The following is a 22,118-nucleotide window of genomic DNA, read 5'->3' on the forward strand; positions in this document are numbered from 1 at the left end:
AGCCTGGCCAACATGGCGAAACCCTGTCCCTACTAAAAATACAGAAATTAGCTGGCCGTGGTGGCATGCACCTGTAATCCCAGCTACTCCAGAGGCTGAGGCATGAGAATCACTTGAACCTGGGAGGTGGAGGTTGCAGTGAGCCAAAATCAAGCCACTGCACTCCAGCCAGGGCAACAGAACAAGACTCCATCTCAAAAAAAAAAAAAAAAATTGTCATCCTTACTTTATTATATTACATCCTGGCACCATTAACCATAATTTTACTGCATATAGAGAGCAACTCTATACTTCATGCAAACTACATAGACTAGCATTTGCTTTGTAAAGAGAAAGGCAAGACGATTCTCAAAATAAAAGGAAACTGGAGGAATTCTGGGGAAAAAATAGAGGAGATAAGTTTCACTTGCGTCCATGTGAAGAGACCAACAAACAGGCTTTGTGTGAGCAACAAGGCTGTTTTATTTCACCTGTGTGCAGCGGGCTGAGTCTGAAAAGAGGGTCAGCGAATGGAGATAGGGGTGGGGCCGTTTTATAAGATTTGGGTAGGTAAAGGAAAAAGGGGGATTGTTCTCTGGCAGGGACGGGTGGGGGTCACAAGGTGCTCAGCAAGGCAGCTTATGAGCCAGGAGAAGGAATTTTACAAGGTAATGTCATCAGTTAAGGCAGGAACAGGCCATTTTCACTTCTTTTGTGGTGGAATGTCATCAGTTAAGGCAGGAAGCAGCCATCTGGATGTGTACATGCAGGTCAGGGGGGATATGATGGCTTAGCTTGGGCTTAGAGGCCTGACATTCCTGTCTTCTTGTATTAATAAGAAAAATAAAATGAAAAAGTGGTAAAGTGTTGGGGTGGCGAAAATTTTGGGGGGTATGGAGAGATAATGGGCAATGTTTCTCAGGGCAGCTTCGAGCGGGATTAGGGGTGGCGTGGGAACCTAGAGTGGGAGAGATTAAGCTGAAGGAAGATTTTGTGGTAAGGGGTGATATTGTGGGGTTGTTAGAAGAAACATTTGTAGTATAGAATTATTGATGACGGCCTGGATATGGTTTTGTATGAATTGAAAAACTAAATGGAATAAGACAAGGAGAAAAACAGGTATTAAAGGACTAAGAATTGGGAGGTTATAGGACATCCAATTAGAGAGTGCCTAAGGAGGTTCAGCATAGCCCTGCCAGCAAAGATTATTTATTTACTTTAAGAGAAAGTTAAGAGTGGCGGTTTGGGGATAGCACCAGGAAATACCAGCTGTGATGGCTTGCAGAAACAGTTTACCGGCAGTGTAAACAAGACCGGGGCATTTAGGAATAGTTGAGAACAGTGAATAGGAGTATGACTAGACAGAAGATAGTAGGGATGACAAGTTTTTTGGGGCACAGTCCAAGTTGGTCTGGTGTCTGCAATGAGACCGGGACCTAATAAAAAGGAACGTCTATACAGGAGCTCAAATGGGCTGTACCCTGTAGCATTCTGAGGACAGGCCTGAATTCTGAGAATGACAAGTGGTAAAAGTATTGTCCAGTCATTTTTAAGTTGGTGGCTGAGCTTGGTGAGGTGTGTTTTTAAAAGACCATTAGTCCATTCTACCTTTCCTGAAGATTGAGGATGGTAAGGGATATAAAGGTTTCACTGAATACCAAGAGCCTAAAAAACTGGTTGGGTGATTTGACTAATAAAGGCCGGTCCGCTATCAGACTATATAGAGGTGGGAAGGCCAAACTGAGGAATTATGTCTGACAGAAGGGAAGAAATGACCATGGTGGCCTTCTCAGACCCTGTAGGAAAGGCCTCTACCTATCCAGTGAAAGTATCTACCCAGACCAAGAAGTATTTTAGTTTCCTGACTCGAGGCCTGTGAGTAAAGTCAATTTGTCAGTCCTGGGCAGGAGCAAATCCCCAAGCTTGATATATAGGGAAGGGAGGGGACCTGAGAAATTCCTGAGGAGTAGTAGAATAGCAGAAGGAACACTGAGAAGTGATTTCCTTGAGGATAGATTTCTATGATGCAAAGGAAATGAGAGGTTCTAAGAGGCAGGCTAGCAGCTTGTAACCTACATGGACGAGGTTATGAAATGATGACAGAAGAGAATGGGCCTGTGAGGCTGGAAGGAGTTATTTTCCTTGGTCTAAGAACCATTTGCCTTGTGTGGGAAGAGATTGATAGGTGGAAGTTTCAGCAGGGGAGTAGGTGGGAGTGGCCAGATGAGAAGGAGAAAAACTGAAAGTGAGGGATGTAAGTTGGAACGCTAGCTGCTTTTTAGCTCTCTTATCAGCATAAGCATTGTCCTGAGCAATGGGATCTGATGCCTTTTGATAGCCTTTGCAGTGAATGACTCCAGCTTCCTTTGGAAGTAAAGTGGCTTTGAGAAGCATTTTTATCAAAGAGGCATTAATGATGGAGGACACTTGCGTAGTGAGGAAATCTCTTTCAGCCCATATAACAGCATGGTGGTGCAAGATATAGAAGGCATATTTAGAGTCACTACAAATATTGACGCGTAGTCCTTTTGCAAGAGGGAGGGCTCAAGTTAAGGCAGCGAGTTCGGCTTGCTGAGAGGTAGTGGAGGGCAGCAGAAAGTATACGCATCAGGTGTGAGGAAGAAAATAGATTTTGGAAGTTATGAGAACTGTAGAGAGTGAGTTGAGCATAGTTTGTGATTCTGAAGGCCTCTAAAAGTATTAAGGCAGTGGTAGCCACTGCACACAGACATGAGGGCTAGGCTAAAACAGTAAGGTCAAGTTGTTTGGACAGAAAGGCTACTGGGTGTGGTCCCGGCTCTTGTGTATGAATTCTGACTGCACTAACCATGCCTAGGAAGGAAAGGAGTTGTTGTTTTGTAGAAGGGATTGAGGTTTGGGAGATTAGTTGGACACGATCAGCAGGGAGAGCACGTGTGCTTTTGTGAGAATTATGCCGAGATAGGTAACAGATGAGGATGATATTTGGGTTTGACTGAAGTAATGAGGGCTATCTGTGAAGCCTTGTGGCAGTACAGCCCAGATAATTTGCTGAGCCTGATGGGTGTCAGGGTCAGTCTAAGTGAAAGCGAAGAGAGGCTGGGATGAAGGGTGCAAAGGGATAGTAAAGAAAGCATGTTTGAGATCCAGAACAGAATAATGGGTTGTGGAGGGAGGTATTAAGGATAGGAGAGTATATGGGTTTGGCACCACAGGGTGGATAGGCAAAACAATTTGGTTGATAAGGCGCAGATCCTGAACTAACCTGTAAGGCTTGTCTGGTTCTAGGACAGGTAAAATAGGGGAATTGTAAGGAGAGTTTGTAGGCTTTAAAAGGCCATGCTGTAACAGGGAGTGATAACAGGCTTTAATCCTTTTAAAGCGTGCTGTGGGATGGGATATTGGCATTGAGCGGGGTAAGGGTGATTAGGTTTTAATGAGATGGTAAGGGGTGCATGATCGGTCGCCAAGGAGGGAGTAGAGGTATCCTATACTTGTGTGTTAAGGTGCGGGGATATGAGAAGAGGATGAGAAGGAGGCTTTGAACTGGGGGAAAAGTTGGCAATGAGGTGTGGCTGTAGCCTAGGAATAGTCAGGGAAGCAGATAATTTAGTTAAAATGTCTCAGCCTAATAAGGGAACTGGGCAGGTGGGGATAACTAAAAGGAGTGCTTAAAAGAGTATTGTCTAAGTTGGCACCAGAGTTGGGGAGTTTTAAGAGGTTTAGAAGCCTGGCCATCAATACCCACAACAGTTATGGAGGCAAGGGAAACAGGCCCTTGAAAAGAAGGTAATGTGTAGTGGGTAGCCTCCATATTGATTAAGAAGGAGACGGACTTACCTTCCACTGTGAGAGTTACCTGAAGCTCGGTGTCCGTGATTGTCTAGGGGGCTTCCGAGGCGATCGGGCAGCATCAGTCTTCAGCCGCTAAATTGAGAAGATCTGGGAAGGAGTCAGTCAGGAGAGCGTTGGGCCACAGTTCCAGGGGCTCTGAGAGTGGCTGCCAGGTGAGTTAAACAGTCCGATTTTCAGTGGGGTCCCGCATAGATGGGACATGGCTTAGGAGGAATCCTGGGTGGTGGGCATTCCTTGGCTCAGTGGCCAGATTTCTGGCACTTGTAGCAAGCTCCTGGGGGACGAGGTTCTGGAGGAACGTCTGGCCACTGTGGTTGAGGCGTTTGGAAGTTCTTGTGTGCTTGAGATGTGGCTGGGGTTTGTTTCACAGTGGAGGCAAGGAATTGCAACTTTTTTCTATTGTTGTACACCTTGAAGGGGAGGTTAATTAAGTCCTGTTGTGGGGTTTGAGGGCCGGAATTTAATTTTTGGAGCTTTATTTAAAGTCGGGAGCAGATTGGGTAATGTATATTGAGAATAAGATGGCCTTTTGACTTTTTAGGGTCTAGGGCTGTAAAGTGTCTCAGGGTTGCTGCCAAATGAGCCATGAACTGGGCTGGGTTTTTCGTATTTGATGAAAAAGAGCCTAAACGCTAATTGATTTGGGAGAGGTCTGATAAAGAAAAAGGAGCATTAACCTTGACTATGCCTTTAGCTCCAGCCACCTTTTTAAGAGGAATTTCTTGGGCAGGTGGGGGAGGGCTAGTCACAGAACAAAATTGTAAGCAGAACCAGGTGTGAGGAGGGGAGGTAATAAAAGGATTATAGGGTGGAAGAGAGGAGGCTGAGGAAGAATTGGGACCTAGCTCAGCCTAGCAAGGAGCAGCCTGGGGAGCAGGGGAGAGGTCAGATGGGTCTGTAGAAAAGGAAGTTTAGAAAGACCCAGCAATGCTTGGGGTTGGGACTGAGGGGACAGGTGAGAGGAAAAGAAGGAGGATTTGGGATGAGTCACATTGGAAACAGACTGGGGAGGGAACAATGTGTAAAAGAATGCCTGGACGTCAGGCACCTCAGACTGTTTGCCTATTTTACAACAAGAATTATTTAGATCTTGTAGGATGGAAAAATTGAAAGTGCCATTTTCTGGCTATTTGGAACCACTGTCGAGTTTGTATTGGGGTCAAGCGGCATTGCAGAAGAAAAGGTGTTTAGATTTTAGGTCAGGTGTGAGTTGAAGAGGTATTAAGTCTTTGAGAACACAGGCTAAGGGAGAAGGACGAATGGAGGGTGGAAGGTTGCCTATAGTGAAGGAGGCAAGTCCAGAGAAAAGAGAGGGTAGAGACATGGAGAGAAGGGATGGGGGGTGCTTGACCCCCAGGAAACTGGAGAAGGGGTAGAGACATGGAGAGAAGAGGTTGGGGGTTTGTTTCCCCCCAGAAAAGCAGTACTTGCCACTAAGGGTGACAGGACCAAGGCAGGCATCCCCATATGGTCAGACACCTCTGAAACGTGGGTGAATAATCAGACAGGTGTCCCCACATGATTAAACACCAAGGGAAGACTGTCTTCCCAAGTCCGTGACCAGCACCGGAGTTTTGGGTCCACGGATAAAACACGTCTCCTTCGTCTCTACCAGAAAAGGAAAGGAACTGAAATTAAGAGAAGGGAGAGATTGAAGTATGGTGCCAAGATTCAAAGGTGAAAGAGGTTGAGGGATAGTGACAGAGGTTGGAGAAGAGAGTAAAAAAGGCTGTTTACCAGATTTAAAAATGGGGAGATGTTCCTTGGGCTGGTTGGTCTGAGGACCAGAGGTTGTAGGTGGATCTTTCTCACGGAACAAAGAGCAGGAGGACAGGGGATTGATCTCCCAAGGGAGGTCCCCCGATCCAAGTCACAGCACCAATTTCACTCGCGTCTGTGCGAAGAGACCACCAAACAGGCTCTCTGTGAGCAACAAGACTGTTTATTTCACCTGGGTGCAGGCGGGCCGAGTCTGAAAAGAGAGTCAGCAAAGGGAGATAGGGGTGAGGCCCTTTTATAAGATTTGGGTAGGTAAAGGAAAAAGGGGGGTTGTTCTCTGGTGGGCATGGGTGGGGGTCACAAGGTGCTCAGCGGGAGAGTTTTCGAGCCAGGATGAGCCAGGAGAAGGAATTTCACAAGGTAATGTCATCAGTTAAGGCAGGAACAGGCCATTTTCACTTCTTTTGTGGTGGAATGTCATCAGTTAAGGCAGGAACAGGCCATTTTCACTTCTTTTGTGGTGGAATGTCATCAGTTAAGGCAGGAACCGGCCATCTGGAAGCATACGTGCAGGTCACGGGATGTGATGGCTTAGCTTAGGCTCAGAGGCCTGACAATAAGTGTTACTTGTTTCTCCTTCTTCTGATGTTAATTGTGTTCTGCTATTTCATAAAGAAAGGTCTACATTAATTAGTTGATAATGTAATTAGTTTATTAGCCACATGTAACAAGAAATAATAGAAAAGAAAGCTCAGGGTCCACATAGGGTGGTTCAACTTACTTATAAAGGTAATTCACATCACCTACAAAGAGTACCTCTTCATCCTTGGGCTGTTGCAAGATAGTTGTGTCATGCAAAAGCATCTGTTTTTCTTGCAGTCAGGAATTAGATGAAAGGGTTGAAGGCCAGGCTTATAACAATGACTTCTCCTTGTGTATTCACACTTTTCTCCTGTATTATTCCTGTAGTTCCATGATCCCACAGAGTAATGACAGAACATAGCATCTCTGCCTGCATGGATGCTGCCATGATAACCCTGTCTCCTTCTTACCACTGGATATGAAGATTGGCTTGATGAAATTGGGACAAATTGTTCTCCAGAATACTGGGTCCATCTTCTCCATTCTCCTGCTTTCCCAGGTGCTTGCCACAGTACAGCCTGGGACTCTCTGAAAGCAGTAACCTGAAGCCTTACTAGGTCTCAATCATTGTTTCACATCACTCAGGTATCATTCTATCCTTCATTGTCTTGTGTACAGTTTTCTGCAAACCATTGTCTCATATCATCTTTCCATTTTTGCATGTGTTTACATGAGATAAGGTATGTCCCAATGCTATAGCTTTATTCACAACACCTTGGTTTCTTCCTTAAACAATTACTCAATCATTACTGTACCTCTGGCTTGGCTATCTGCTTCTAGCTGGCAATATTAAGGTTAATAAAGAAGAATGTGCCCATGCCTATGTCCTGAATGGTATTACCTAGGTTTTCTTCTAGGGTTTTTATGGTTTCAGGTCTAACATTTAAGTCCTTAATCCATCTTGAATTAATTTTTGTATAAGGTGTAAGGAAGGGATCCAGTTTCAGCTTTCTACATATGGGTAGCCAGTTTTCCCAGCACCATTTATTAAATAGGGAATCATTTCCCCATTTCTTGTTTTTGTCAGGTTTGTCAAAGATCAGATGGTTGTAGATATGTGGCATTATTTCTGAGGGCTCTGTTCTGTTCCATTGGTCTATATCTCTGTTTTGGTACCAGTACCATGCTGTTTTGGTTACTGTAGCCTTGTAGTATAGTTTGAAGTCAGGTAGCGTGATGCCTCCAGCTTTGTTCTTTTGGCTTAGGATTGACTTGGCAATGTGGGTTCTTTTCTGGTTGCATATGAACTTTAAAGTAGCTTTTTCCAATTCTGTGAAGAAAGTCATTGGTAGCTTGATGGGGATGGCATTGAATCTATAAATTACCTTGGGCAGTATGGCCATTTTCACGATATTAATTCTTCATACCCATGAGCATGGAATGTTCTTCCATTTGTTTGCATCCTCTTTTATTTCATTGAGCAGTGGTTTGTAATTCTCTTTGAAGAGGTCCTTCATGTCCCTTGTAAGTTGGATTCCTAGGTATTTTATTCTCTTTGAAGCAATTGTGAATGGGAGTTCACTCATGATTTGGCTCTCTGTTAGTCTGTTATTGGTGTATAAGAATGCTTGTGACTTTTGCACACTCATTTTGTATCCTGAGACTTTGCTGAAGTTGCCTATCAGCTTAAGGAGATTTTGGGCTGAGACGTTGGGGTTTTCTAGATATACAATCATGTCATCTCCAAACAGGGACAATTTGACTTCCTCTTTTCCTGCTTGAATACCCTTTATTTCCTTCTCCTGCCTGATTGCCCTGGCCAGAACTTCCTACACTATGTTGAATAGGAGTGGTGAGAGAGGGCATCCCTGTCTTGTGCCAGTTTTCAAAGGGAATGCTTCTAGTTTTTGCCCATTCAGTATGATATTGGCTGTGGGTTTGTCATAGATAGCTCTTATTATTTTGAGATACGTCCCATCAATATCTAATTTATTGAGAGTTTTTAGCGTGAAGCGTTGTTGAATTTTATCAAACGCCTTTTCTGTATCTATTGAGATAATCATATGGTTTCATGTCTAAAACACCAAAAGCAATGGCAACAAAAGCCAAAATTGACAAATGGGATCAAATTAAACTAAAGAGCTTCTGCATAGCAAAAGAAACTACCATCAGAGTGAACAGGCAACCTACAGAATGGGAGAAAATTTTTGCAATCTACTCCTCTGACAAAAGGCTAATATCCAGAATCTACAATGAACTCAAACAAATTTACAAGAAAAAAAGAAACAACCCCATCAAAAAGTGGGCAAAGGATATGAACAGACACTTCTCAAAAGAAGACATTTATGCAACCAAAAGACGTGAAAAAATGCTCATCATCACTGGCTATCAGAGAAATGCAAAGCAAAACCACAATGAGATACCATCTCACACCAGTTAGAATGGCCATCATTAAAAAGTCAGGAAACAACAGGTTCTGGAGAGGATATGGAGAAGTAGGAACACTTTTACACTGTTGGTGGGACTGTAAACTAGTTCAACCATTGTGGAAGTCAGTGTGGTGATTCCTGAGGGATCTATAACTAGAAATACCATTTGACCCAGCCATCCCATTACTGGGTATATACCCAAAGGACTATAAATCATGCTGCTATAAAGACACATGCACATGTATGTTTATTGCAGCACTATTCACAATAGCAAAGACTTGGAACCAATACAAATGTCCAACAATGATAGACTGGATTAAGAAAATGTGGCACATATACACCATGGAATACTATGCAGCCATAAAAAGGATGAGTTCATGTCCTTTGTAGGGACATGGATGAAGCTGGAAACCATCATTCTCAGCAAACTATAGAAAGGACAAAAAACCAACACCGCATGTTCTCACTCATAAGTGGGAATTGAACAAGGAGAATGCACGGACACAGGAAGGGGAACATCACAAACCGGGGCCTGTCATGTGGTGGGGGGAGGGGGGAGGGATAGCATTAGGAGATATACCTAATGCTAAATGACGAGTTAATGGGTGCAGCACACCAACATGGCACATGTATACATATGTAACTAACCTGCACATTGTGCACATGTACCCAAAAACTTAAAGTATAATAAAAAAGAAGAATGTGAATGAAGTTTATAAAGAGAGATAACTGCACTACCATTGTATTGCCAAAGGGAAGGTCAGAATTAACCAATGCACTGAGTCTTAAGACTCTCCATGGGGTTGTCTACTGTATGTCAATGAATGAATGTTTTAAGAAAAATCTAAAGAAAAGGATAATATCTTTGCCAATCAATTACACATACAATAGCATTATTTTATAATTACAATAAAATCCTTTATAGAATTATAAAGTTTTATTAACATAAAAAAGCAAAATTTAAATAACTCATAAATGAATCCATAAATGTATTCAGATTCTGATTGTTATGAATCATATTTTCATCCAGAGTTATAGGTGGTATAACATTACCCACTGGTATGAAGAATTATAGCAATGAAACATTACTTTATAAAGGAGGCTGCACCATTACCTGTGTGATTTCTGCCTTTCCTATTAACACACATTCTTCAAGTTATAATGCAGGTGAACTTTATTTATGCAGCTGAACTTTCTAGAAGATGACAGCCTAAGATGTCAGGGGAAATTGTTCCATGTGCAGACACTGAAAACTATGCCATGGCTGCCACCAGAGTAATAATAATTATGATAAAATGTGAAAAAAGTACTAAAAGTTAAGGTGAAATGTGGTAACTGATAAAGACACAAAAATACCTATCAAGAGAGCATATTGATAAACTGAATCTTAGAGCACAAGAAGACTTTCCTTGATCTCCAAGGACAAACCTGTCCAAAAGGATAAGAAGTACAAATTGTTGAGAATTAGCATGGTCCATAGCAGGTCTCTATGGTGGTTTGAGAATGGTGCAGCTGGAGAAGAGACTGGCTGAGGGAAAAGTCAGGGCTCACATCCTGTCCTCAGAACAGAAGAAAGTAAAAAAAAAAAAAAAAAAAAAGTTCAAGTTCAAAACCCCTTCAGTTTGAAAGAATGTTGGAGTTTATTGGGAAAAATATAGGTCAGGAATTTGAGAGATTCATTCATTAGTGAAATCCAGTATAAAGGATAATTTTCTGTTGTTCTTTGTCCACTACCTGTGTGGAGTTCATAAGTGAGCCACATCGACAAAGTATTCATATTCTCTGGTATTTCAGTTCAGTGGGTATTGAAAAAACTTAACTGAAATATGCACTATAGGTGAAAGAGCTGCCCTTGAGAACTCAGGGAAAAGGCATCAGACCTGGAATGGGATGAACAAAGGAGACCTGTAGGAGGAGGAACATTGGAGGAGATTCTGGAAAGTGAGGATCAGTGAGTCCAGCAAACAGGAGGGAAAGAGAAGAGGAGAAAGTGTGTCTGTGGCACAGGCCAAGCCATAAGAAGGGGCAGTGGATTGGAAGGACTACTTGGATCGGTAATATATGAGGACAGGCGCAGGAAGGGCAGACCATGGAGGGACTGGGGATAGATACAATGGATATGTTTCTTCATTAACATACACATGTTCACACATCTATGTCTCCATCTTCTCTTACATGTTCTTTGATATTCTCATGCAAACCTCATGATATTCTCGTGTGTCTCAGCAAAACATATATGACTTTACTATTTCCATCATAGGGCCTCTTTTAAATTATATACATAGCAATTGCTACCGACCTAAATTTCTTTGGTGAATTATTTATATGTACGGTATTTGCCCACTTAGTAAACAAACAAACATCCCTCTGTGAACCCAAAATATCTGAGATAGATCTCAACCAATTTAGAAAGATTATTTTGCCAAGGTTAAGGATGTGCTTGTGACACAGCCTCGGGGTCCTGACAACATGTGCCCAAAATGTTTGGGGCACAGCTTGCTTTTATCCATTTTAGGGAGTCATGAGGCATCAATTAATATGTGTAAGATGTACATTGGTTGGGTCAGGAAAGGCAGAACAACTCGAAGTAAGAGGTCTGGAAGCCAGACCATAGGCAGATAAGAGACAAAAGATTACATTTTTTTGAGTCCTCGATCAGCCTTTCACTGAATACACAATTTAGTCTGGCTCAGTGAATCTGCATTTTTACATAAACAATACGGCAGAGGAAGCAATCAGATATGCATTTGTCTTAGGTGAGCAGAAGGATGACTTTCTGTCCCACACCTGTGAAGATAAGCTGTCAGTTTACATTGCCAGGGTGAAATTCAACGGAACTGTTTTAGGGTAAAAATCTTTAGGCCCACAAGGAATGTTCTTGTGGGCAAATTGTGAGGCGGATGTGTAGCTTTAGCTTTGTAGCTATCTTATTTAGGAATAAAATGAGAGGCGAGTTTGCCTGACATCGTTCCCTGCTTGACTTTTCCCTTGGCTTAGTGATTCTAGGGTCCCAATATTTATTTTCCTTTCACACCACTTTAGTATGCTTTTGGTTGATCATTTCTGACAAGAAGTATCTCCTCATTTCATGGGGGAGTCACCTCTGTCTGCTCTTGTCAGGTTCATGACTATGGCAATTGTCACGCCAGGGGTCAGGTTCCAGCCCATGCTGAGGTCCTAAGGGAGTGGGTGGATGAGCAGAAAGAACACGGGGGGCCATAGGCAGGTGAAAGATGATTTTATTCAGTAGCAGCTCTCATTAACAGCTTTCTCACACTGTCCAGCCTGTCTCATCTGCTTAGTGCTGCGGCCCCCACACACGGCTGCGCAGCCAGCCTATCCTTGACCAAAGCACAGCCATGTTCCTTACAGCTCTTAAGCGAGGGTTTTGTTTGGGATATTGTGTTTTCCTTCTTAATTTTGGATACTTTTATGTTCTGCAGACTATTAAGCTATCAATATTTATTCCAAAATTCCAATTGCTTTATCTTTCATCTTGTTTTTACTTTCTTTACAATAAATATATTCCCTTCTAAGTTCTGCTTTCGTTGCATCTCACAAATTTTGGTAAGCTGTATTTTCACTTTTATTTATTTTATAAAAGTATTTATTTCTCTTGAGATTTCTTCTTTGGGTCACATTGTGTTTAAGAGTATAATGTTTAAGCTCCATGTATTTTGGGATTTTCCAGTTATCTTTCTGTTATTGATATCTAGTTTAATTTCATTGTTGTCAGAGTAGATATTGTACAATTTTGATTCTCTTAAATATTTTAAGATGAGCTTTGTGTTCTAGAATATGTTTATTTTGGGGAAGATTCTGTGTGGGCTAGAGGAGAATGTATATTCTGCCTGTTGTTGAATTAAGTGGTCTATAGATATAAGTTATATCCAAATGAGTGACAGTGTTGAGTTCAAATATGTCCTTACTGATTTTGTGTCTGCTGAATGTTTCTGTTTCTGATAGAGAGGTGTTGAATTCTCCAACAACAATAATGAATTCATCTATTTCTTCTTACAGTTCTCTCACTTTTTGCCTCACATATCTTGACACTCTATTGTCGCCTGTATATGTGTTCAGGATTGTTAAATCTTCTTGGACAATTGACCCTTTTATTATTACCTAATGCCCTTGCTTATCCTTGATAATTTTACTTGCTTCAACGTCTGTGCTGTCAAAAATTAATGCAGTTACACGTACTTTCTTTTAATGCTAGCATGATATATTTGTTTCATCCTTTTACTTCTAATTTGTATGTCTTTATATTTTGAGTTTCTTGTAAACAACTTATACTTTAGTGTTTTTTTAATCCACTCTGACAATCTGTGTCTTTTAATTGGTGGTTTTTTTTTTTTTTTTTTTTTTTTTGAGAAGGAGTTTCACTCTTGTTGCCCAGGCTGGAGTGCAATGGCACGATCTCGGCTCACCGCAACCTCTGCCTCCCAGGTTCAAGCGATTCTCCTGCCTCAGCCTCCCTAGTAGCTGGGATTATAGGCATATGCCACCACGCCTGGCTAATTTTTTGTATTTTTAGTAGAGATGGTGTTTCTCCATGTTGGTCAGGCTGGTCTCGAACTCCCGACCTCAGGTGATCCGCCCACCTCGGCCTCCCAAAGTGCTGGGATTACAGGCGTGAGCCACCACACCCGGCCTTGTTTTTGTTTTTTGAGATGGAGGCTTGCTCTGTCACCCAGGCTGGAGTGCAGTGGCGCGATATCTGCTCACTGCAAGCTCCGCCTCCCGGGTTCAGGCTGTTCTCCTTTCTCAGCCTCCTGAGTAGCTGGGACTACAGACGCCTGCCACCACGCCTGGGTAATTTTTGTATTTTTAGTAGAGACAGGGTTTCACCGTGTTAGCCAGGATGGTCTCAATCTCCTGACCTCATGATCCGACCATCTCGGCCTCGCAAAGTGCTGGGATTATAGGCGTGAGTCACCATGCCCAGCCTAATTGGTGTATTTTGACAACTGACATTCAATGACATTATTGATATAGTTGGGTTAATATCTACCATCTTTTAGTTATTGCCCTTGTCTTTCTTCCAGTCATTCTCTGCTTTTCATGGTTTAATTTGAGCATTTTATATGATTCAATTATCTCTCTTTTCTTAGCATATCGGTAATACTTCTTTGTACGTTTTTAGTGATTACCGTAGGGACTATTTTTTATTTAGTAGGTTTATTCTAAGAGATAACGCTTGGTAAAATAACAATAGCAACAATGTATTTGATTAGGTATACTAATGTATGTTATATATATAAACACATACACATAAATATTTATAAAAGTATGCTTATATTAAATGAAATTCATGAAAGAAATTATATCAAGAATGGAAGGAAAGAATTGGGGTATTCTGTCATAAAGTGTTGACACTACCTCTGAAGCAATATACTGTTATTTGAAAGGGAAATTGGAATAGCTTTAAATGTAATATTGCAAAGTATTGGTCAAGCTATTGGTCCAGGAGCCTCAGTTCCTTGCTGGCTATTGTTCTGAGGCTGAATTCAGTTCCTTCCCATGCTGGCTTCTCCCAATGGCAGAATGCCTCATCAAAGCCACTAAAGGAGAGTTTGCTAGCAAGACAGAAATCACAATCTTGTGTAATATAATAATCCAAGTGACATCCCAGCGCCTTTGCAATATTTTGCTGTTCACAAGCAACTCACAGTGTCTGTCCAAACTCAGGATGAGACTATTAGAATACAGGTTGTGTTTACCAATAAATTGGGATCATTGGGTGCCATGCTAGAGTCTGCCTGCCATATGAGGTCTTCTCCAATCTGCAACATTTTTTCAGACTTCACATATTTTAAATAACGTTGATGCTTTTGAAAAGAACTGGTTGGATATTTTGTAGAATGTCCAGCAATACAGATCTATCAGATTATGCTTGGACTAAGGTTATGGCTTAATTTAGACACTTATATTTATCCAAGTTTGAAGACAAAATACCAAGCAATATACTATTTGGAAATATAAACTAAAAGATAAAAATAATTAAAAATAAGGGAATGACAAATAGACAATTCAAAATAATAGTAATCTTCACCAGGTGAGGAAACAAATGCAACTTGGATATGCACACATGGGGCATCAACAATATTGATAATGTTCTGTTAACTAAGTTTGGCAGTAACTGACAAAAAGGCAAACTTTTCTATTTTAGAATAGTTTTAGATTTACAGAACAGTTGCAAAGATAGTACACAGTATTTACACATACCCTACATACAATTTCCTTTATTATTTTCCTCATACATTAACGTGGCATATTTATCACAATTAATGAATCATTAGTACACATTATTATTTATTAACTTCCTAACTTTATTCAGATTATCTTACTTTTTACTTAATGTCCTTTTTCTGTTTCAGTATCCTACCTAAGCTCCCACATCACATTTAGATATCATGTCTCCCTTAGACTCCAAAGGTTATGGTCAACAAATTTTATAAGGTTGTCAAGAAGATTCAGGATGAAATATTTATATATATATATATATATATATATATATATATATAACTGTTGCTGGGACAAGTTGGATTTTGCTGACAGATCCTGAGACTCTTTTTTATGAAATTGACATACCTAAATTTGGATTTCTCTGATATTTTTCTCATGATTTAACTATACTTACATTAATTTACCCATTTTCTTGCTCAAATTATTCCAGTTTTGGTCCTTGGAAGGTCTTTTATATGATTCCTGTACCATCTTGAAATACCTAGATTATTATGGTTTGGTTGTTTGTCTGTTTCATTGGTTTGATATGTTGTTCAGCATTTTCTTATTTTTCTTCATTACAAGGCACTTCTGGTTAATTTGCTTGGTTTCCTGCCCAATCCTAGTATATACCATTTATGCATGAAGTCCTAATTCCTCTTGTTCATGAATTGTATTAGAAGCAACCATTTGGCCAGTGGATGTATTCATTGCTACAAAAAAAGTGTATTAATTCTAGATTTTGTCATCTGAAAGAGCAAAGGAAAGAACCTGTTATCTATCTCTATAATTCCACCTTTCCAGAGTGTCATATAAATGGATTTATACATTATGTAGTCTTTACAAACTAGCTTTGTTCCACTGAAGCATATGCCTTTAGTATTTGTGAAGTGTATCTCATGATGATGTAGATTTGCATTTAACTAAGGACTAAAAATGATTAGCATATTTTTATGTGTTTACTAGACATTTCTAAAGAGGTTTTGTAAAAATATATGTTCACACAGTCTACCCACTTTTAATTATAATATTTTATTTTTAGCCAGGCGTGGTGGCTCACGCCTGTAATCCCAGCACTTTGGGAGGCCAAGGTGGGTGGATCACCTGAGGTCAGGAGTTGGAGACCAGCCTGGCCAACATGGTGAAACCCCGTCTCTACTAAAAATACAAAAAATTAGCCAGGCATGGTGGGGGCACCTGTAATGCTAGCTACTCCAGAGGCTGAGGCAGGAGAATCACTTGAACCTGGGAGGCGGAGATTGCAGTGAGCCAAGATTGCGCCACTGCACTCCAGCCTGGGCAACAAGAGTGAAACTCTGCCTCGAAAAAAAAAAAAAAGGATATTTTATTTTTCATTTTTGAGTTGTAAGAATGTTTTATATCTTCTATTCAATAGACTTCTATCAGCTATATGTTTTGCAAACATTGCCTCTGATTGCTTGTGTACTCTTGATGGTATGCTTTGAATTCGAATCACAAAATTTAATTCTGATGAAGTTCACTTTATCTTTTTTAACATGTGACATTTGTATTTTGGTGTGATGTATTACAAGCCATTGTTTTCCTAAGGCACCAAAATGTATTTCTATGTTCTCCTCTATGCGATTTGCACTTTCACCTCTTACAACTGATTTTATATTTTTATGTATGGGTTAATTGTTGGACACTGAATTCTATTCCATTGACCTATTAGTCTATCCTTATGCCAGTAACACAATGCTGTGATTACTATCAGTTTGTAGTAAGTTTTGAAATCAGGAATTATGAATCTAGGACTCCAAACTTGTTCTCCTATTCAAGATTGTGTTGGCTGTACTGGAGCACTTGCATTTCCATAGGAATTTTATAAACGGTTTGCCAAATACTACCAAAAATTTTTACAAAGGAAGATTTCTTTTTTTTTTTCCTGGTGGGTATTATACTTTAGTTTTTTAATAATTTTAATTTTAATTTTAAATTCAGAGGGTACATATGCAGGTTTGTTACATAGGAATATTGTGTGATGAGGTTTGGGATACAAATGATCCCATCACTCTGATTGTGAGCACAGTATCTGATAGTTTGTGAACTCTATCCCCATCTCTCCTTACTCTACTAGACACCAGTATCTATTGTTGGCAATTTTATTTCAATAAGTAGTCAATGTTTAGCTCCTGCTTACAAGCGACAACATGTAGTATTTGGTTTTCTGTTCCTGTGTTAATTCATTTAGGACAATGGCCTCCAGCTGCAATCATGTTGCTGCAAAGGATTTGATTTTATTCTTTTTCATGGCTGTGTCCATGGTATATATGGACCAATTTTTTTTTTTAATTCAGTCCACCATTGGTAGGCACCTAGGTTGACTACATATCTTTGCTATTGTGAATTGTGTTGCAATGAACATACTAGGGCAGGTGTCTTTTTGGTAGAACAATTTATTTTCTTTTGGATATATACTCAGTAATGAGATTGCTGAGTCAAATAGTAGCTCCATCTTAAGTTCTTTAGGAAATTCCAAACTGTTTTCCAAAGTGGCTGAACTAATTTACATTTCCATCAACAGCCGATAAGCGTTCCCTTTTCTCTGCAGCCTTTCCATCATCTGGGGTTTTTGTTGTTGTTGTTGTTGTTGTTTTTACTTTTTAACAGCCATTCTGACTGGTGTGAGATGGTATTTCATTGTGGGTTTGATTTACATTTCTCTGATGATTTGTGATGTTGAGCATTTTTTCATATGTTTATTGTCTGCTTATATTTTTTTGTGAGATGTGTCTGCTAATGTCTTTTGGTCACTTTCTTAATGGGGCTATTTTCTTTTTGTTTGTTGAATTGTGTAAGTTCCTTATACATTCTGAATATTAGGCCTTTTTTGGATACATATTTTGTGAATATGTCTCCCATTCTGTAGGTTGTCTATTTATTCTGTTGATAGTTTTTTTGTTGTGCAGAAGCTCTTTAGTTTAATTAGGTCTCACTTGTCAATTTTGTTTTTGTAGCAATTGCTTTTGAGGACTTAGTCATAAATTCTTTCTCAAGGCTGATGTCCAAAAGGGTGGTTTTGGATGGTTGACGGTGTGGTCGTTGTTTTTTATTAACTTAATGCATTACACTAATTACTTTTGTATGTAGAACCAAACTTCTTGGGATAAATACCCTGATCACAATGTATAATCATTTATATATGTTGCTGATTTGTTTACTAGTGTTTCCTTGAGGACTTTTGCCTCTATATTCGTTAGTCATATTTGCCTGTAATTTTATTTTCTTCTAATGTCTGTCTAGTTGCGGTATCTGGGTAAAACAGCCTCAGAAAATGCATTGGAAGGGATTGCTTCTCTGTTCTTTTGTTTATTTGTTTGTTTTTGTTTTGGATTTCCAGGATTCTTGTAGTTTGAGGTTTTCCATTTAAATATTTTATACATCTTGAGTCATTTTTTGAATATGGTGAAAGACAGGGGTCCAATTTCATTCTTCTGCATATGACTACTAGCACCATTTATTGAATAAGGAGTCCTTCCCACATTGCTTATTTTTATCAATTTTGTCAAAGATCAGATGGCTTTAGGTGTGTGGCTCTATTTATGGTTTCTGTATTCTGTTCCATTGGTCTATGTGTCTGTTTTGGCACCAGTACCATGCTATTTTGGTTACTGTAGCCTTGTAATATAGTTTGAAGTTGGGTAATGTGATGCCTAGAAAGCTAAGATTTCAATAGGGATTGTCTTGAATCTGTAGATCCATTTTGAATGTATTGCTGTCCTAAGACTATTAAACCTTCTGATCAATGACCATCAAATATTTTTCCACTTATTTAATTTCTTTAAATGTTTTCAATGCCTTTTTTTAGTGCACATATCTTGCAGTTATTTTGTTAAATTTATTCCTAAGTATATTTTGATGATATTTTAAATGGAATTGTTTTTTGAGTTTTACCTTTAGATTCTTCATTGCTACAGTATACAAATACAATTAATTTTTGTATATTGATCTTGTATGCTGCAACCTTGCTGAAGCTGATTTTTTTAATTCTAATAATGTTTTAGTATATCATTAGATATTATATACAAAAGACCATGTTATTTTTGAAGAGAAATAATTTGAATTCTTTCTTTTCAATATGGGTGTTTTACATGTGTTTTTCTGACTTAATTGCCCTCACTACAACCTCCAGTATAATGTTGAATATAAGTGGCAAGAATAGACATCATTGTCTTGTTTACAATCTTGGGGAAACTACTGAACTATTCATAATAACACGTGATGAGAATTTTTGTGGATGCCCTTTTTAGGTAAAGAAAGTTCCCTTCTATCTCTAATTTGTTGAATGTTTATATGATAAGTGGGTTTTAAATTTGTCAAATGCTTTTTCCATATCTTTTGAGATGACTGTGTGATTATTGTTCTTTATTAATATAGTGCATTACACTAATTATTTTTGTATGTTGAACCAAAGTTCTTGGGATAAATGCCCTTGATCACAATGTATAATCATTTCTACATGTTGCTGATTTGTTCACTAAGAAAGTCCTTCCTTGAGGAATTTTGCTTCTATATTCATAAGCTATATTTGTATATTTGTCTGTAATTTCCTTTTCTTCTAATGTCTGTCTAGTTGTGGTATCTGGATAAAATGGTCTCAGAGAATTCATTGAAAGTGATCTCTTCTCTGTTTTTTGTTTATTTGTTTGCTTCTGTTTTGATTGTTTTGAGAAGTTAATAAAGGATTGGTAGTAATCTTTAAAGGTTTAAAATAATTCAACACTAAAGTCATCTCAACCTAGGCAGGGAATTGAATCCTACCAACAATTACATGATCTTGGAAAAGGAACCTTCCCATGTTAAGCCTTCAGTTGGGACCTTAGTTGAGACCTGAGCCTCAGACATTCTCTGTGTCCGGATACTTTACCTGGAGGAATTGTAATAAGAATTATTTTAAGAAGGTCTATACAGAGGCCTCTGGTCTCGGCTTCTCATCTTGATAAGATTGTTGCTTTTCTTCCAGTGTGGGGAGGGCACCATTCACATTTCTTGCTCTTAAAAACAGATAATAGGTCAGAATGACCTTCTTGTACTTATTGTTTTTCAAGTGCCTATAATTCGAAATAGTCAATATACCTGAGTGGTATATTTTTAACTCCTTCATGTCTTCCATATGGAGCTTCTCTAGAAGTTTCACATATTAAATACCTAATTTGGTGGCTTTGGAGAGAAAAACCAAGTTAATAGCTGAGTGGCAAGAGATTTACGAAGGTAGAAAATAACATAGATTAAAATAAGAATAAATAAGCAAGGAAAAAAAAAAAAACTGGCCAGGCGTGGTGGCTCAAGCTTGTAATCTCAGCACTTTGGGAGGCCGAGGCGGGCAGATCACGAGGTCAGGAGATCGAGACCATCCTGGCTAAGACGGTGAAACCCTGTCTCTACTAAAAACACAAAAAATTAGCCGGGCATGGTGGCGGGCTCCTGTAGTCCCAGCTACTTGGGAGGCTGAGGCAGGAGAATGGCATGAACCCAGGAGGCGGAGCTTGCAGTGAGCCGAGACCACACCACTACACTCCAGCCTGGGTGACAGAGCGAGACTCTGTCTCAAAAATAAAAATAAATAAACCCAACAAATCTAAGCACATTGCACCATTTCCCATTAACCAAGTCTCTCATCCTTGGAAATAAGTCAGTCAAATAAAATTTTTGAGGCTCATTTATCTGATGGAGAGAGATTATCTTGTCTTTTAAAAGGGCAGATTAGACACTATTTGTCTCATGTGCTTTAGGTAGAGGCAACATTCTTCACCAATGATTGCACAAATTCCTCCTTGTTGGGCCTTCAGTGTGCATAGTGTGACAATTTTTTAAAGTATGAGTGAATCTAAACTGTTAACTTCTGATTGGAGTGCTTCCAATGATTGCATAGTGACATTAAATTCTTGTTATATTACTATGAAAAAACTTATAAATGCATTTTCCAACCTATAAGTCACAGAGCCAGGAAAAAGATATCTCAATACTAAAGAGAAGTTAGAATTATATAATAGTTCTATTTTTAATTTTTTTGGGAACTTCCTTACTGCTTTCTATAATGGCTGTACTAATTTACATTCCCACCAGTAGTGTGTAAGGGTTCCCTTTTCTTCACATCATTGGCAACACTTGTAATTTTCTTATTTTTTAAATAAATATTTATTTTATTTATTTATTTTGTAGAGGGGATCTCATCATGTTGCTTAGGCTGGCCTTGAACTCCTGTGCTCAAATGATCTTCATGCCTCAGCCAGACATTTATTATATTCTGGCTCTGATTATAATCATCCTAGTGGATATGAAGTAGTATCTCATGGTTCTGATTTGCATTTCCCTAATGACTAATGATGTTGAGTATCTTTTCATGAGTGTATAGCCCCTCATATATCTTCTTTGGTAAAATGTCTATTCAAACATTGTATATATATAATATATTATATATAATATGTATATATAAATATAATATATATATTATATATAATATATTATATATTATATATAATATATTATATATATATATATATTTTTTTTTTTTTTGAGATGGAGTCTCGCTCTGTCACCCAGGCTGGAGTGCAGTGGTGCGATCTTGGCTCACTGCAGGCTCCGCCTCCCGGGTTCACACCATTCTCCTTCCTTAGCCTCCCCAGTAGCTGGGGCTACAGGTGCCCGCCACCACGCCCAGCTAATTTTTGTATTTTTAGTAGAGACGGGGTTTCACCGTGTTAGCCAGGATGGTCTCGATCTCCTGACCTCATGATCCACCAGCCTCGGCCTCCCAAACTACTGGGATATCAGGCGTGAGCCACTGTGCCTTGCCTGTTTCTATTTTTTTATTCAATTGTGTCTACTTGTTATGGATTAGATCTTGAAGATGAATTGCAGTTTACACTGCAAAGAGGGAGAAACAACATGCCAGAAAGTGAAAACAAAAATGGGAAAGAATAAAAATAATAGGGTACATTCATTGAAAATTTATTTCACACTAGACATTTTTTTAATGGCATTACCTATTTTTTTTTCAACTTTTTTATTATACTTTAAGTTCTAGGATACATGTGCAGAACGTACAGGTTTGTTACATAGACATACACTTGCCATGGTGGTTTGCTGCACCCATCAACCTGTAATCTACATTAGGTATTTCTCCTAATGCTATCCCTCCCCTACCCCGTCCACCCCCTGACAGGCCCTGGTGTGTGATGTTCCCCTCCCTGTGTTCATGTGTTCGCATTGTTCAATTCTCACATATGAGTGAGAACATGTGGTGTTTGGTTTTCTGTTCCTGTGTTAGTTCGCTGAGAATGATGGTTTCCAGCTTCATCCATGTCCCTGCAAAGGACATGAACACAT

At 39.4% G+C, this 22,118-nt stretch overlaps 1 long non-coding RNA gene across 3 annotated transcripts in view; it reads left to right on the forward strand.

The window, feature by feature from the left end:
• LOC129482508 (uncharacterized) overlaps positions 1–22,118 on the forward strand; it is a 186,598-nt gene that overhangs the window by 116,556 nt on the left and 47,924 nt on the right. The window contains exon 5 of one of the 3 annotated variants that reach the window (XR_008657740.2): positions 3,846–6,020. The exons of the other annotated variants lie outside the window; for them this stretch is intronic. This is a non-coding gene — a long non-coding RNA (uncharacterized lncRNA). Of the gene's footprint in view, positions 1–3,845; positions 6,021–22,118 lie in introns of those variants that run through there. 3 annotated transcript variants of the gene reach the window in all.

This window comes from Symphalangus syndactylus, chromosome 5 (assembly GCF_028878055.3).
Source record: "Symphalangus syndactylus isolate Jambi chromosome 5, NHGRI_mSymSyn1-v2.1_pri, whole genome shotgun sequence".
In the NCBI taxonomy this organism is placed as follows: domain Eukaryota; kingdom Metazoa; phylum Chordata; class Mammalia; order Primates; family Hylobatidae; genus Symphalangus; species Symphalangus syndactylus.